The sequence below is a fragment of the Xenopus laevis genome, chromosome 1L, assembly GCF_017654675.1.
Source record: "Xenopus laevis strain J_2021 chromosome 1L, Xenopus_laevis_v10.1, whole genome shotgun sequence".
Classification (NCBI taxonomy): Eukaryota; Metazoa; Chordata; class Amphibia; order Anura; family Pipidae; genus Xenopus; species Xenopus laevis.
This window is the reverse complement of record NC_054371.1, coordinates 127070423-127083818: the sequence shown is the minus strand read 5'-3', so window position 1 is coordinate 127083818 and position 13396 is coordinate 127070423. Positions and strand designations below refer to the sequence as shown.

At 37.8% G+C, this 13396-nt stretch overlaps 1 protein-coding gene across 1 annotated transcript in view; it reads right to left on the bottom strand.

The window, feature by feature from the left end:
- LOC108713682 (glutamate receptor ionotropic, NMDA 3A) overlaps positions 1-13396 on the bottom strand; it is a 193529-nt gene that overhangs the window by 3052 nt on the left and 177081 nt on the right. The window lies entirely within an intron of this gene.

Genomic DNA, 13396 nt, shown 5'->3' with positions numbered 1-13396 from the left:
AAATAGTTTTGTGCTGCCTCCATGGATAATTAATTGGTCCCTAGCATACAGACATGAAGTAAGATTTAATCATTACCTTTTTTGGTGATTAAACAAGCTCCAAAGGATAATTCAGCACAACACGAAAAAACAAAATAATGCTAATGTGTTCAAACAGGCTTAGAAGGCTAAAGAGTTTCTATCAGTCATTTCCATAACTGATTCTGCATAAAACATTGTTGTTCTTGGTGAAAATTTACAGAATGAAACACGTTGTTCTCTTTTGCTATAGGGCAGGGGTAGTGGGATTGGCCCACCAGTAAGGGAGGAAAGGTGCAGTGGCAGGTGGTGCTCAGTCTGAAGATCAGTTAGGGGGAGATTTGGGAGCAATGACTATTTGCTCTCTTAGATATAACTGAAAGCCCAACTTGATGGTGATTTAGGCTGATTTTGGGGGTAAAAACATTTTTATTTCAAAAGAAAAAAAGCTAGGAGTCATAGTCATTATACTGCAAAAAGAGGGCGAATACCCAACAACTTTTCGAGGGGTATACGCTGTCCCTTCGCTGGGTTTGTATATATGTTGTAATCTTAACTGATATGAGTCATATGATATGAGTCAATTACACAACTTATTCTGTTTTGCAATACATATAGTGATGGGCGAATTTCTCCCACGAAACTCAAATTTTGACACCCGCGCCAGCGTTAAAGTCAATGGGCGTCCGAATAGTGTTGATGCGCAACAGATTTGATGAGAATGACTATTCCGACGCACATCCAAAACTTTTCGCAAAACGTGTGAATTTGCCGCGAATTAGTGCCTGGCAAATTTATTCAGGGAATTAAAAACTCTATTGGCAAAAATCTGAAGTATTCAAATGAAAAAACCCCACAAAAGTTTAAGGAAGTCTTGCGTGGTTTAAGTACCCTCAATGCTCAAATCCAAAGGCTCCCCCCAGTCTAATATTGTGTTGTTTAGAAATTTTTTTAAATAATTTTAAAGCTTTTAGCATAGCTTGTATAAATACCAGGCGGGTTCTTAACAGTTTGATGGGATTACCCAAAGTATCTGGCATGTAGGGACCTTAAGCTACTGCAAACACAACACATGTGTTTGTGTGTCTTAGAAGCCCCTAACAATAACTTTACCCTGTAAAATTTATTGAAAAGTACACAAAGTGAAAGACGTGGTTTATCTCAGGAGGCTATAGGAACAACCTTAATGTTGTGTTTTTTATGTTTTTATGGCACAAATCAATCTGACTGACATAAGGCATTCATTTTGTGTGTGTGATTTCACATGATGTTCATGTGACTACTATAGTAGTTGATCTTAGAGTTGGTGTGTAGTGTATGCTTTGTGTTGTTAAAGTGCAAAAGGAAAAAAAAAAACACTGTACACTTTTTTTAAGACTATATAGTACTATATCTGAAGTTGAGGACATAAAGCTGAAGTTACCATTACTAGTTTGAGTGTTAGAGATGCTTATTAGCCTTAAATACAGTGTCATCTTAACTAATTTCATCTAACTAATTTTTTACATTACATTCTAGTATGTAAGTGATTATTCCAGCATACCCCTTATTTCAAACTGGCCATAAAGGGAGGAGTATGACTGGACTGTTTGATAGACAACTGCATGATTCTATGGAATTGTAGTCTGATGCTTCAGGGCTTCCATGTGGTCAGGGTCAGAGTCAGACTGGGCCGGTATGACAATGGGAAAAAACCTGGTGCTTCCCGTTGGCCCAGACCCGCTATTTCCACTGCCCCCTGACTTCCCCCCTGGCCCTGGTAATGGCCGGGAGAAGGAGAAAGGTATGCATGGAGGGGCTGGAGGGGGGTTGCTGGAGGCCGAAAGGGGATTTGCATCTGTAATGGAGGGCCATGGGGGCGGGGGTGGGGGGCCCTGAAGCAGCAGCCCCAGTGGTCCCCGGGTGACCCCAGTCCGACCCTGCATTTGATGCATGTGTGTCATTTCTATATCACTATCAAAAGTCTGTCTTTGGCAACGCTATGACTCCTTTACATATTGTATGCTTTTTAGCTCATCAGCTAAACAAGCTGATAGGCCATTTAGTTTTGAATAACTCAAACACAATGCACCCATTTTGCAAGCTGGCTATATTAGCAGACTGTCATTTATTCAGTGAATTCAGATCTTCAAATTAAAAACAAGGTTTTAAAGCATTACTGACCCTTGCATGTTTGTGGATATGTTAGTGTATGTGTGTGTGTGTGTAAGTATGTATGTATAGGTAGATAGAAAGATAGATGATAGAGCTTTAAGATTTCACTTGAATAATTTGCCTCACAGGAAAAAGCATTAAAAGTGCATTTAGACTGAACAGTAAGAGAGATAATTTGGTACATGTTACTGCAGCAGCTATTTTGTAATGGCAGAATGTAAAGAATGTAATGCTTTCATCTTCCACATTTATAAAACGTAATAAGATTACCTCTCCATAACCAATTCATGATATTCCCTACTGTTTCTCTTTGATATTTTTCAGCAGACCAGGAGCTATTCATTTGTATTAAAATCAGTAAATTTTCTTGCAGATAGCAGAAGAGTTGTCTAGCAGATCGTGCCCAAGGACCTCATTGTGTTTAAAATTAGAGCAAAATTAGAGTACAAAAAACATTTCTAAGAAGGAATGTTTCAGCAAGCCATTCTTCATTTCAGGGCCAACCTCCAATACAACAAATACTTTCATTATTATATAATAAATAGAATATATATATACAGGTATACAGGTGCTTAGTGGAATGCAACATTAATGTCTGCTATAGCTGTGTCTGGTTATCTAAAATAAACTGATATAACTTTGCTGCAATTTGTCCCAATGATATCTGAGAACCAAATATATGCCCATTAGCTGGAACAAGTACTGCATTTCCATTGACTTCTATAGCAATACATTTATCAAATATGGGACCGTTATGACACTGCTTTGGCTACCACATATCTACTACTTCTTTTGCTTATATAATAACTTACCCCGGTAGGGGTTGTGGAGTTCGACGGGGACGCTCGTCACACTCCAAGCGGGGACGCCCGCAGCGATCTTTTGCGCCTAGGGCGCGCGCGCCGCTTCCGTCCGCGTCTTAAAGGCGCAGGCGCGCTGACGTGTGACGTCAGCGCGCAATGGCGCGAGTTTTGAATGTATTTAAAGGGACAGTTTGTAATTGTAGATTGGCCGTGATAGGATTTGTTCCTGGTGCTTTAGCTGTTGCTATTCTGTGAGAATCTGTTCCTGATTATCTGTTTTGACCCTTTGCCTGCCTGTTTGACTATTCTGATCTCTGGAACCTGACCCTTGCCTGAAACCGACCTTGACTCTGCTTAAATCCTCCTGTTTGACGTTCCGGTTTGACCTCTGCCTGTTATTTGACTCCGATTCTGCCTCAACCCATCTGATTGATCACCTGGTTTTGACCCTTTGCCTTCCTGACGATTCTGTTATCCGCCTGCCTCGATCCAGCCTGTCTGACCATCCGCTTGCCTTGTCCTTTTGTACCGTGACCTTCGGCCTAAAGACTCTGCTAAACAGCCGTGCCCCTTTGCCAGCCAGAACATCTCGCCTTGCACCCCTCGTTAAGTCCAGGTGGCACCCAAGTAAGCTGAGGGCTCCTCCCGAAGCCCAACGGTGGTCACACTACTGGTGAAGCCGAGCCGAGACCAGGGTGCTTGGCATTTGTTCTGGTATCGGGTGCCGGCCGTGACAGCTTATAATCGTTTGATACCAGTTTATAAATCTGCATTTTGATCTTGATGCCTAGAAAATGGTACAGGTATCTGAGCTGTGAAGCTTACAAAACACAGGTTATGCTGAGCTTTGGTCACAATGACTATATTCAGGTAGATGGTTATTTTTAGGCTATTTTTTATTTAGCAGTTCTTTTTCTAAGTGACAAGCTATGCCTGTCGGTGGGTTCTCTCATTCTATCTCAGTTCTACTTTCCTGATGGAGTTTTAACTTGTCTGTGTAATACTGTCATGAGTTTGGCAGTGGCCCCTGACACATTAAATAATCGTGCAACTACAATGACTGATGCGCTTGCTCTTCTAGAAACACCTTTCAAAGTTTCCTAAAAATCTTATTGTACTTTGAGAAACCAATAATGATTTATTGCTCTTTCACAGCAATGTTTTGACTTGTCAGGGATGACCTTATCAAGGTGAAATCAAGTTTTTCTTCATATGTATATATAGAGAAAAGTATTATATATCTAAAATCAACTGAACTGATGTGTGTGTGTATATATGTATATATATATATATATATATATATATATATATATATATATATATATATATATATATATATATATATATATATATATATATATATATATATATATATATATATATGTATGTCTTGTTTCTTTAACTTACAACATAGTACTGAAATGTCTCATGGCTCAAAGTTTTATAATGGGTGATTTTAAAAGAGTCTCCTTTTTAAAGGAATTGTTCAGTGTAAAAATAAAAACTGGGTAAATAGATAGGCTGTGCAAAATAAAAAATGTTTCTAATATAGTTAGTTAGCCAAAAATGTAATGTATAAAGGCTGGAGTGATCTGATGTATAACAAGTCAGTCAGGACACTATTTCCTTCTTTTCAGCTCTCTTGGTTTACACTGACTGGTTACCCTGGCTACAAGGCAGTAACCAATCAGAGACTTGAAGGGGGGCCACATGGGTCATATCTGTTGCTTTTGAATCTGAGCTGAATGCTGAGGATCAATTACAAACTCACTGAACAGAAATGTACCATGTGGCCCCCCTTCAAGTCGCTGACTAGCTCAGAGTTATAGAGCTGAAAAGCAGGAAGTTGTATTCTGGCTGTTTTATTAGACATCTGTTCACTCCAGCCTTTATACATTACATTTTTGGATAACTGACTATATTAGAAACATTTTTTATTTTGCACAGCCTATCTATTTATCCAGTTTTTATTTTCACACTGAACTATTCCTTTAATAAATAAGATCAGTTATTGCATTTCTGTTCCCATTTTTGGTGCATACAATGGAAAATGTGTCAGTAACTTTAATAGTGATGTTTCAGATAGGTGAGCCCTGGCCATGATAAGTATATATGTATTAAATATCATAAGACTGAATGCAACATGCAGTTTTACAGTTTATGGCCTTTTCTTCTGAAGTTCACAAGATTATATTTGCTTGCAAGATAAAAGTTTCCCCATGAAAGAATCAATATCTACATCTTCTGAGCTGAAGGCATACTAAAGGTTTAAATAAACCAGACAAGGAATCCTAATCTGATCATTTTCACCTCTTAATTCCCATAACTGCAGATGTAAAATGAATTCTAGATCTTCCAAAATAACCAGAGCAAATCGTTTAAAATGTCATTGAGTGAAAAAATGTAAATATAAAAAGGTACAGCATAAGAGGAAAAAAATATATATACAGTATATATATATATATATATATATGATCTGCACAACCTTAAGCCAAATAACAACCTGGGTGCTAGTCCAAGAGAAAATATAAACAATGCAAAGCGACAGCACTCCAAGGATTTTCAACAATCAAATTGTCAAAAAAGGTAGCTTTTATTCAATATATATATATATTCTTTAATTTAATTCCCAATAAAATATTTGAATTATTATATTTTTTGGAAGGTGTGTTGACAGTATTGAACTTAAAAGCTGACCCCTGAGTGGCAAATTGAGGAGAAAGTGGGGAATAACGTGTCAGGACCCTCCTGACGTTGTCGGGTTAACTCAGTAGGGGTTAGCTAAGATAGTGGAAGGGGGAATTTGAATCGGGAACAGAAAGAAAGTGCATCCATTTTAAGGAGACAGCAAAGCAAGTTCACTCGCTAACCATAATCTTCTTTGGCAAACCAGATTGTGTTAATTGTAACAATTTGTGGGCAGGTTTGGTAGGGCACAGAATAAGTTTTTAGCAGGTGCATATTAAATATTAATGCAGCAAAAATGATGTTCAGTTTTCGCGCAACCAAAAAATTTTGACGCACAAAGACTTCAATTCATTTTGTCAAATTTTCTCCTTTTGCAATTTTTTTGCAAAGCGAAATGGGTCTGAATCACCCATCACTAATATTAAGTCCAGGTTAGGGTATAAAAGTCACAGTGTGGGGGGGGGTTGGTTCTTGGCAAGAGTATTGGCCCTTGGAAAGGTAGGAAGTACATGGATTTGGTATTCTGGAGGATACCAGTTTGCTTTAAGTTCCTCTCTAAGCGCAAAGGGCCTCTGGGAGAAATTTGCTATGTATGGTAAGTTTGCAAATCCCACCATGCTGGGGAGTTAAAGCTGCTAGTGGCTGGTACAGTTATTGGTATACATACAGTATGTAGAACCATTGCCAGGGACGTATGGTTAGACATTTAAATGTCATACTTGTATCCATTCTTATGGATTATTTATTGAAATGTATGTTATGCATGACAGGTATTTGTCCTTGCTATTGTCATGGAGATATATACACAAGCAGCCAAAGAACAATCTCAGTCTCTTCCAAAAAAAACCTCAAGGACTACCTCTTGTAGCACTCGCATAACACCTGAAATGGGAACTAGCACTTATATGGCAGTGTCACCCACTGTAACTGCAGCACTTAATATTCTTATACAGATACACCTATTTGTATCTGTATGTTACCTTCCCATTTAGATTGTAAGCTCTACTGGGACGGGACCTCCATCCTCTTGTCTCCTTAGCTCTGGGGACTGTTTAATGCAACTATATTTTTTTTTTGTATCTATTATTGTAATGACCCCCTGTTTGTTCTATATATTTATTATTCTGCTGTACAATAGTGCGTACATAAGTAGCGCTGTATAAATAAAAATATACATACACGTTCTCAAATATTATGCTTGTTTAATTTTGATTTGTATTATTTACTGCATTATTATGTGTCTTGGAGAGTACAGAATGGCAGAATAAAAGCCCCAAGACCCATTAGGGTATAACAGTAATTAAAGCAAAACACAGTCTGCCAATGATCATCTTCAAAATAAGGGGTCATACATACTGCACAGTTTTCCTTTTCTATACACAATAAATTATACCTTGTGATGAAAGCAAAATTCTAGAAAACTCATATATTATAATAATTTTCTTGTCTTTAAGCCTTTACTATTGTTATTCTGTCAGCTGAACGGCAATAACATAATTTAAATTATTTTCAAATGGGGAGTTTTTGCCAATATGGCATTTACCTTAGTGTCAATTAACATAGCAATTCTGCTATCCTGGAGAATATGTAAAATGGCATCATAACAAAATAATGTTAAAATAACCTTGTTTATATTTTTAGTTTTTCTAAATGCTGTCAACTCTTGACCACGCATGGCCAACTACAGGGGTAGAAACGTGTTTGTTTTAAGTGGGTTTGATGAACCCAATAGTTTATTTGAAACACAGGGGCCACATTGAGTTCTGTGTTGTTATTATTATTATTGGGTATCACGGGTTGCTTCTGCCTGTTTCAAATATATTTGCAAATATGAGATTAAAAAAACACAAATGGGTTTTGTGAACTGCTTTTACATGTAATTTTAATACTTCTTTGGGGTAATATCGAGTAAAGGGCAAATTTTTGCCTCAGAACACAACTTCGCCAAACATTAATTCACAGCTCATATTCTAATTCATCAAAATGCAAAGGTACGATTGGCAGAACGATGGCGACGTTTCGCCAGAGAAACTTCATCAGTGCAAGCATTTAATGACGAACTTTCGCTAACATTACTTTCTTCCTAGTGAAACTTTGTTAACACATTTACGTCTTAGGTCAATTTAATTAGGGCGGATACATATGTGTCATATATGTGTTTTTATTAGAGATGTTGGTGAAATTGCTTGAAGTGGCCACTTATTATTAAAAATAAAGACAAAGCAAAGTGAAGACAAAAGAGATCCTCTAAAGCCCTAGACATGAGCCCACCCTAAAACAAATGGGACATGCCCCTCAAATGGTTATGATGATTTATGTTTTTTTTTTTTAATATATATTTAACAGTTACAACTTTTAAACATAATCCCACATTAAAATATTAATAAACGCCAGCGGTTTCAATTTTATAATGACTTTTCAGGATACTGACATAATATTGCTGAGGATGTAGCTTCATCTAATCAGTTCACCAGGTATAACCTGTAGTGTAAAATTCGCAGAGTAACGATCGTTCGTCTGAGTGAAAATTTGCCTGTCGAAAAAGTGTGAAATTTCCCTAGCAATGAACTCTGTCGCTAGAGAAATGTCCTCTATGCCTGTTAGTGTCCCTGTAGATTGTATTTCTTTTGTATTTTCACTAGCAACAGCCACTTTACTCTTTAGTAAATGTGCCCCTTTGTGTTTTTCTGCAGGGGCTGTTCTTACTACAAGCTCATTCTTATGCACAAAACCCTAGCTATATACCAGGCAGGTATGTCTTTTATCAGCAAAATATAGTGCAGTTCGTGTTGCTGTGCCAATGAGCCAAGTTGAAAAACTCACCTCTGGTAACAACGCTGAACAGGTTACCAGGTATGGCAAAAAGCAGCTCCTGGTAACTTTAAGAGACAAATTACTGTTTTTTAAACAGCGCCATTGCCCCCCGGACCCTCTCCAGTGCAGGAAAGGTAAATCCTGTGGAGGGAGGGGGGGGGATTGCATGAGCTGCCTCTGCCAGAAACAACCATGAATACATTATTTAATTCACAGATGTTTATTTTTCTACAAATGTGCATCATCTATTCTCAGTGATGGCCTCTTTGAAAATGAAATGAGTGGCAGACCCTTTCTGTGAGCAATCGCATGGCAACTTGTACAAGTGTTAACATTTCTTTTAAGCTGTGTCAGATAATTATTCACTTTGAGTCTGCAACAGCCTAGCATATTGTATAAGGGTGATGTCATGTTCAATTTGGTTTGAGGTTTAAGGTCTGATTAAAACATTACCTCCAAAAGATACAAAATATTTAGAATACTCTTGGGATCACTTACTGACACTTGGCACATTTGCAACTGGGCAGTAACCCTTAAAAACCAATTATTAACAAAGTTAATAGAGATTAATAGAGATTAAAGTTTGTTATCCCAAAATGTAGAAACAAAAAATATATATATAGTTGTGATCAGGAAGCTGTTTTAGCAGAGGTATGCAATATACAGATAAGACTTTGTCATTGTATGTTTTTGGTCCGGACTTATTGAAACGAGCTAAAAATTTGGCACTCTGCTAATGACCTAGTCATTTCTAGGTCTCTGTTGAGATTCAAAGAGGAACCTCTGAATTACTGGCTGCTGTTCTGAACTGCTGCACCAGAAGGTCAGCAGTTAGGTTCCTTTTGAACCTTTTCACCTTCCTTTCTCATTATGTCCATTATGCCATATTGGCTATTTATGGTGGCTAATCAGAGATGGATGTGGCATATTTCAACTTTTGCATCACTTTTTGACCTGGGCATTCTTGCTTGAATCTTCTGAGCCTTGTCAATGGCTGACATCTTTTCCTGCCATTTCCTAGTTCCTGTTCATGCTTATTCACCAGTTCCATCCCATTCCAGTCTATCCTGCTGCTTTACTTGCTCTGCTCTACTCCAGATTATCCTTTGCCTGCTCCATCCTTCTTCAGTTTTGCTTTACCCACAACATTCTGTCCTGTTCCAGATCTCTCCTCCTCCTCTTGCCCTTAGTGATCCTGAACTGCTTCTTGCCTGTAGGACTCACCACCCTCCTACCATTGTATTGAGGATTTTAATTTACCAAATCCCTTGTCGTTAGGGTGCAATGAGGATCAGTAAAAAAAAATATATAAGAATAACTGTCAGTCTAAATCTGTTTAGCAAGTAGTTTGTTATGCCCTTTTTAGAAACAATGCAATTGTTTTTAGCCAGCAATGTAGAAGCAAGTTAACTGCCATCATTTACATATATTTTTTGCAAATGTTAAAACTTGCTTCCTCATACAGCAGTTTGCCTTTAAGTTTTAGTATTCCAATAAGACCATATTTCTTTTCTCCTTCAAAACCCTCCCTCGTTTTTGAGAAGGGTCTTATAGCTAGTATAATTAATGGGGTTTATTATTCCATTTGCAATTATTCTATGCAAGTAAAATAAAAAAAGTGCTATTTTTTAGCATGTAGGAACTCATTGGTAGTTCAGTGAATGCAGATTAAATGCCTTGTATTAGTTTTTAGAGACTGAATGCACTTTATAATCATAACTCACAGTTTGAATCAGAAGTCTTTTGTACAAACTTGTATATAACTAGAGTTCTTTCGGCTAAATAAGATAAATATAGTATACTGCCATTTTCATGTTCTTTTGTTTCCAGCAAAACTGGCGAGTGTATTTTCCTTGTACCGCTCCCTTTCTGTTATATTCCCTGCAATGCTGTGCAGTCTTCTGATTAATGTTAGTGTGAAGAAATATTCATTGACTCTAGAAGTTTGCTGACAAATTTCACTTGTGATACGATCTGTCTTAGTCTTTATCTCTATCATGACCCATGGCTACTACACAGCAGGGGAAACTTGGCATTAGAGATGTGTCACTTTCCCCTAACTGTATGGCTCCCCCTTGGTATCTCCGTCAGGTTAATATAGTATGTGGCATGCCCTAGAGCAGGAGGTATGAGTTATAAAACTGTTGGAAGGTGCTTTTAATTGCTTTACTCACAACCAGAATTATTCTGCATGATGTGCCCGAGGTTCACTGACACACAGTTTGGCACACAGGGAAATGACCAGTATCATGAAGAAAAAGGGGAACAATTGTAAGGCTATGAGTATTATATAGTCTGAATTTAAAAAAATAAATCAATATAAACTTACTTAAGGTACTTCTCTGAGCACTTTTGCTATTTATAATGATTTATATCAGTTTTTGAGATATTTGGACAGTTTTATACTGCTAGGCAAGCTTCACCTCAGCAGAGTACTTTGAAGGCCAAGAGTGTTAGTGACCTTAACTGTCTATGCACTTCCTGAATTTAACCCTGGGGTTGAGCCAACAACCTTATAAAAGAAGTCTAGAAAACCAAATATCTCATAAACTGCTAAAAGAAAATGAATGTAAGTTGTTTAGAAGAGCTACCTGAGAAAGTTAACAAATAAACAGGCATTCTGTGTTAGTGGCCGTGGTAATGATATTGTAGTTCAAATCTATCAGCCAGTAAGACCAGTCATTTATATGAATATTGTCTGGGTGTGCATTCTCAGCATATCTGGAGGCCAGACAAGGGGATAAAATTAAAGAAGTTGGTATCAAGCAAACTCTACAAACAAAACACAACACTTCCCTGTGGGATTTAATACCATAGGATGAATTAGTCTTATTTTAGATGTTTTAATTTCCCCCTTAAAATATTCTCCTAATAAAAATGTCTTACTTTAAACAAAGTGTTTCATTTTTTTGTAAAGAATTTTATCTGTAAGCCTTAGTCCTCTGGTGGTGTATCTCTAAAATTCTACTCTACTAGAATATGTGTAACCTCAAACTACCTGTGTGTTCAAAGTACAAGAGCACTTTTAGAGGGCTATGTTACACCCACCGTTATGTATCAATATAGAACAATGCATATGAGGGAGACCACGATCATACCAAAATTACTGACCAGTGATGTGTGAGTGAGCAAGACAAGTGTGCATATGTGACATTGGCTGACTTACTCTTGCATATGTTGTAATAATAACAACTGCTCTTGTATGTGAAGGAATACAGAGGTCAAACGTTACAGCAATTGGCAAACTATTAAGATCTTTACAAATAAAACAGTGGTGGGAAATGTATATTGTGGGGGAAGTGGACAATAGAAGAGGACAACAGGGTAAGGCAAGGTAATACTCAATGGGGCAAATTTACTAAGATGCGAAGTTGCGCCAGGCGCAACTTCGCCGCACTTCGCCGCACTTCGCCAGGCGTAGTTTCGCCAGGGCTCCGCAAATTCACTAAAATCCGAAGTTGCACACAGGGGCAGCGTAAGGTTGCGAAGTTGCGCTAGCGTTGATTCGCTATATAAAGCGAAGTTACGCTAGCGAAGGCTAATTTGCATACAGCACGAAATTCAAATTTCAATGGAGGAACACGTATCTGCACTACAAATGCCTAGAAAACCTTCAAATCAGCAAATAAAAATTTTATTTTGCCCTACACATGTGCCCACTGTCTAGGTAAGTTGCCATGAGTCAGGAAATGTAGGGGGGAGGAAGGGGAGCCCCAAAAAATTTTCGATCTTTTTCAGCCTATCAGCCATCAAAAAATTGACTTTTTTTAAAACAATCCCTATCTACTCTATTGCGCTTCGCCAGGTCTGAGGTGGCGAAGGAAGTCTAGCGTAAAAGGTAGCGTTCAGTACACTGCGCAAGTTAGTGAATTTGCGAAAATTCGCCTGGCGTAAGGTTGCGAATTAACACTAGCGAAACTACGCCAGCGTTCGGCGCTTCGCGGCTTAGTGAATTTGCCCCAATGTTTGCTGGAAAGGCAGAGTGTTCAAGATGGAAAAATTGATGGAAAATATGGTATATTTAGGTACATGAAGGCCCATTAAGGCCCAACCCTTTTTGAGCATGTTCATATTCTGAGCAAAGAGGAGTAATACATTGCACCCTACTATTCACATTTTAATGCAATCTTTGCATCCCTCGGTATTTGAACGTAGAACCACAATATGTTTTCAGTTTTTAGGATACAAAATCTAGATATATATCAGAGCAGCTGCAGCTCCTTTGTGCATGCATGGTGCAAAGCAGCAGAAAGCATAGAACACATACAGTAACAACTAAAATGTATCAGACCTTTCTCTGAAAAACTTAAAGGAACAGTAATACTAAAAATGAAAATGTTTTAAAGGAATAACAAAAAAATGTGCTAATGCCCTGCACTGGTGATACTGGTATGCTTGCTTCATAAATTCTACTAAATAGTTTATGTAAACAAGCTGCTGTGTAGCCATGGGGCAGCCATTCCAACACTCGATACACAATTGATAAGATACATTCAGAAGATTTATATGGTATCCTGTGCCTTTTCTAATTTTTCAGATTTGAATGGCTGTCCCCACACAGCAGCTTGTTTTTATAAACTATAGTACAGTATCTGAAGCAAACACACCAGTTGTACCAGTGCAGTGCAACAGGGAATTATATTTTAATTTCTTCAAAACACAAGCTACCTCTTGGTATCTAAATAGGAACAAATATCGCACATAAAGGGGCTGTGTAGAGCATTGGTTGTAAACAGGAATGATGGACGGGGGTGGTAGGGCAAGGAATATTTTTAATGAGTGTAAACCTGTGATATTCAGCTATTGTTGCAGTATGGCACCCAGCACCCAACAAAAACTCTCAACATTAGCTATAGTTGTAGTTCAAAAACAGATAAAAGGATAATAAATGCTGGATTGTCCTAATTCATAAAAAAATA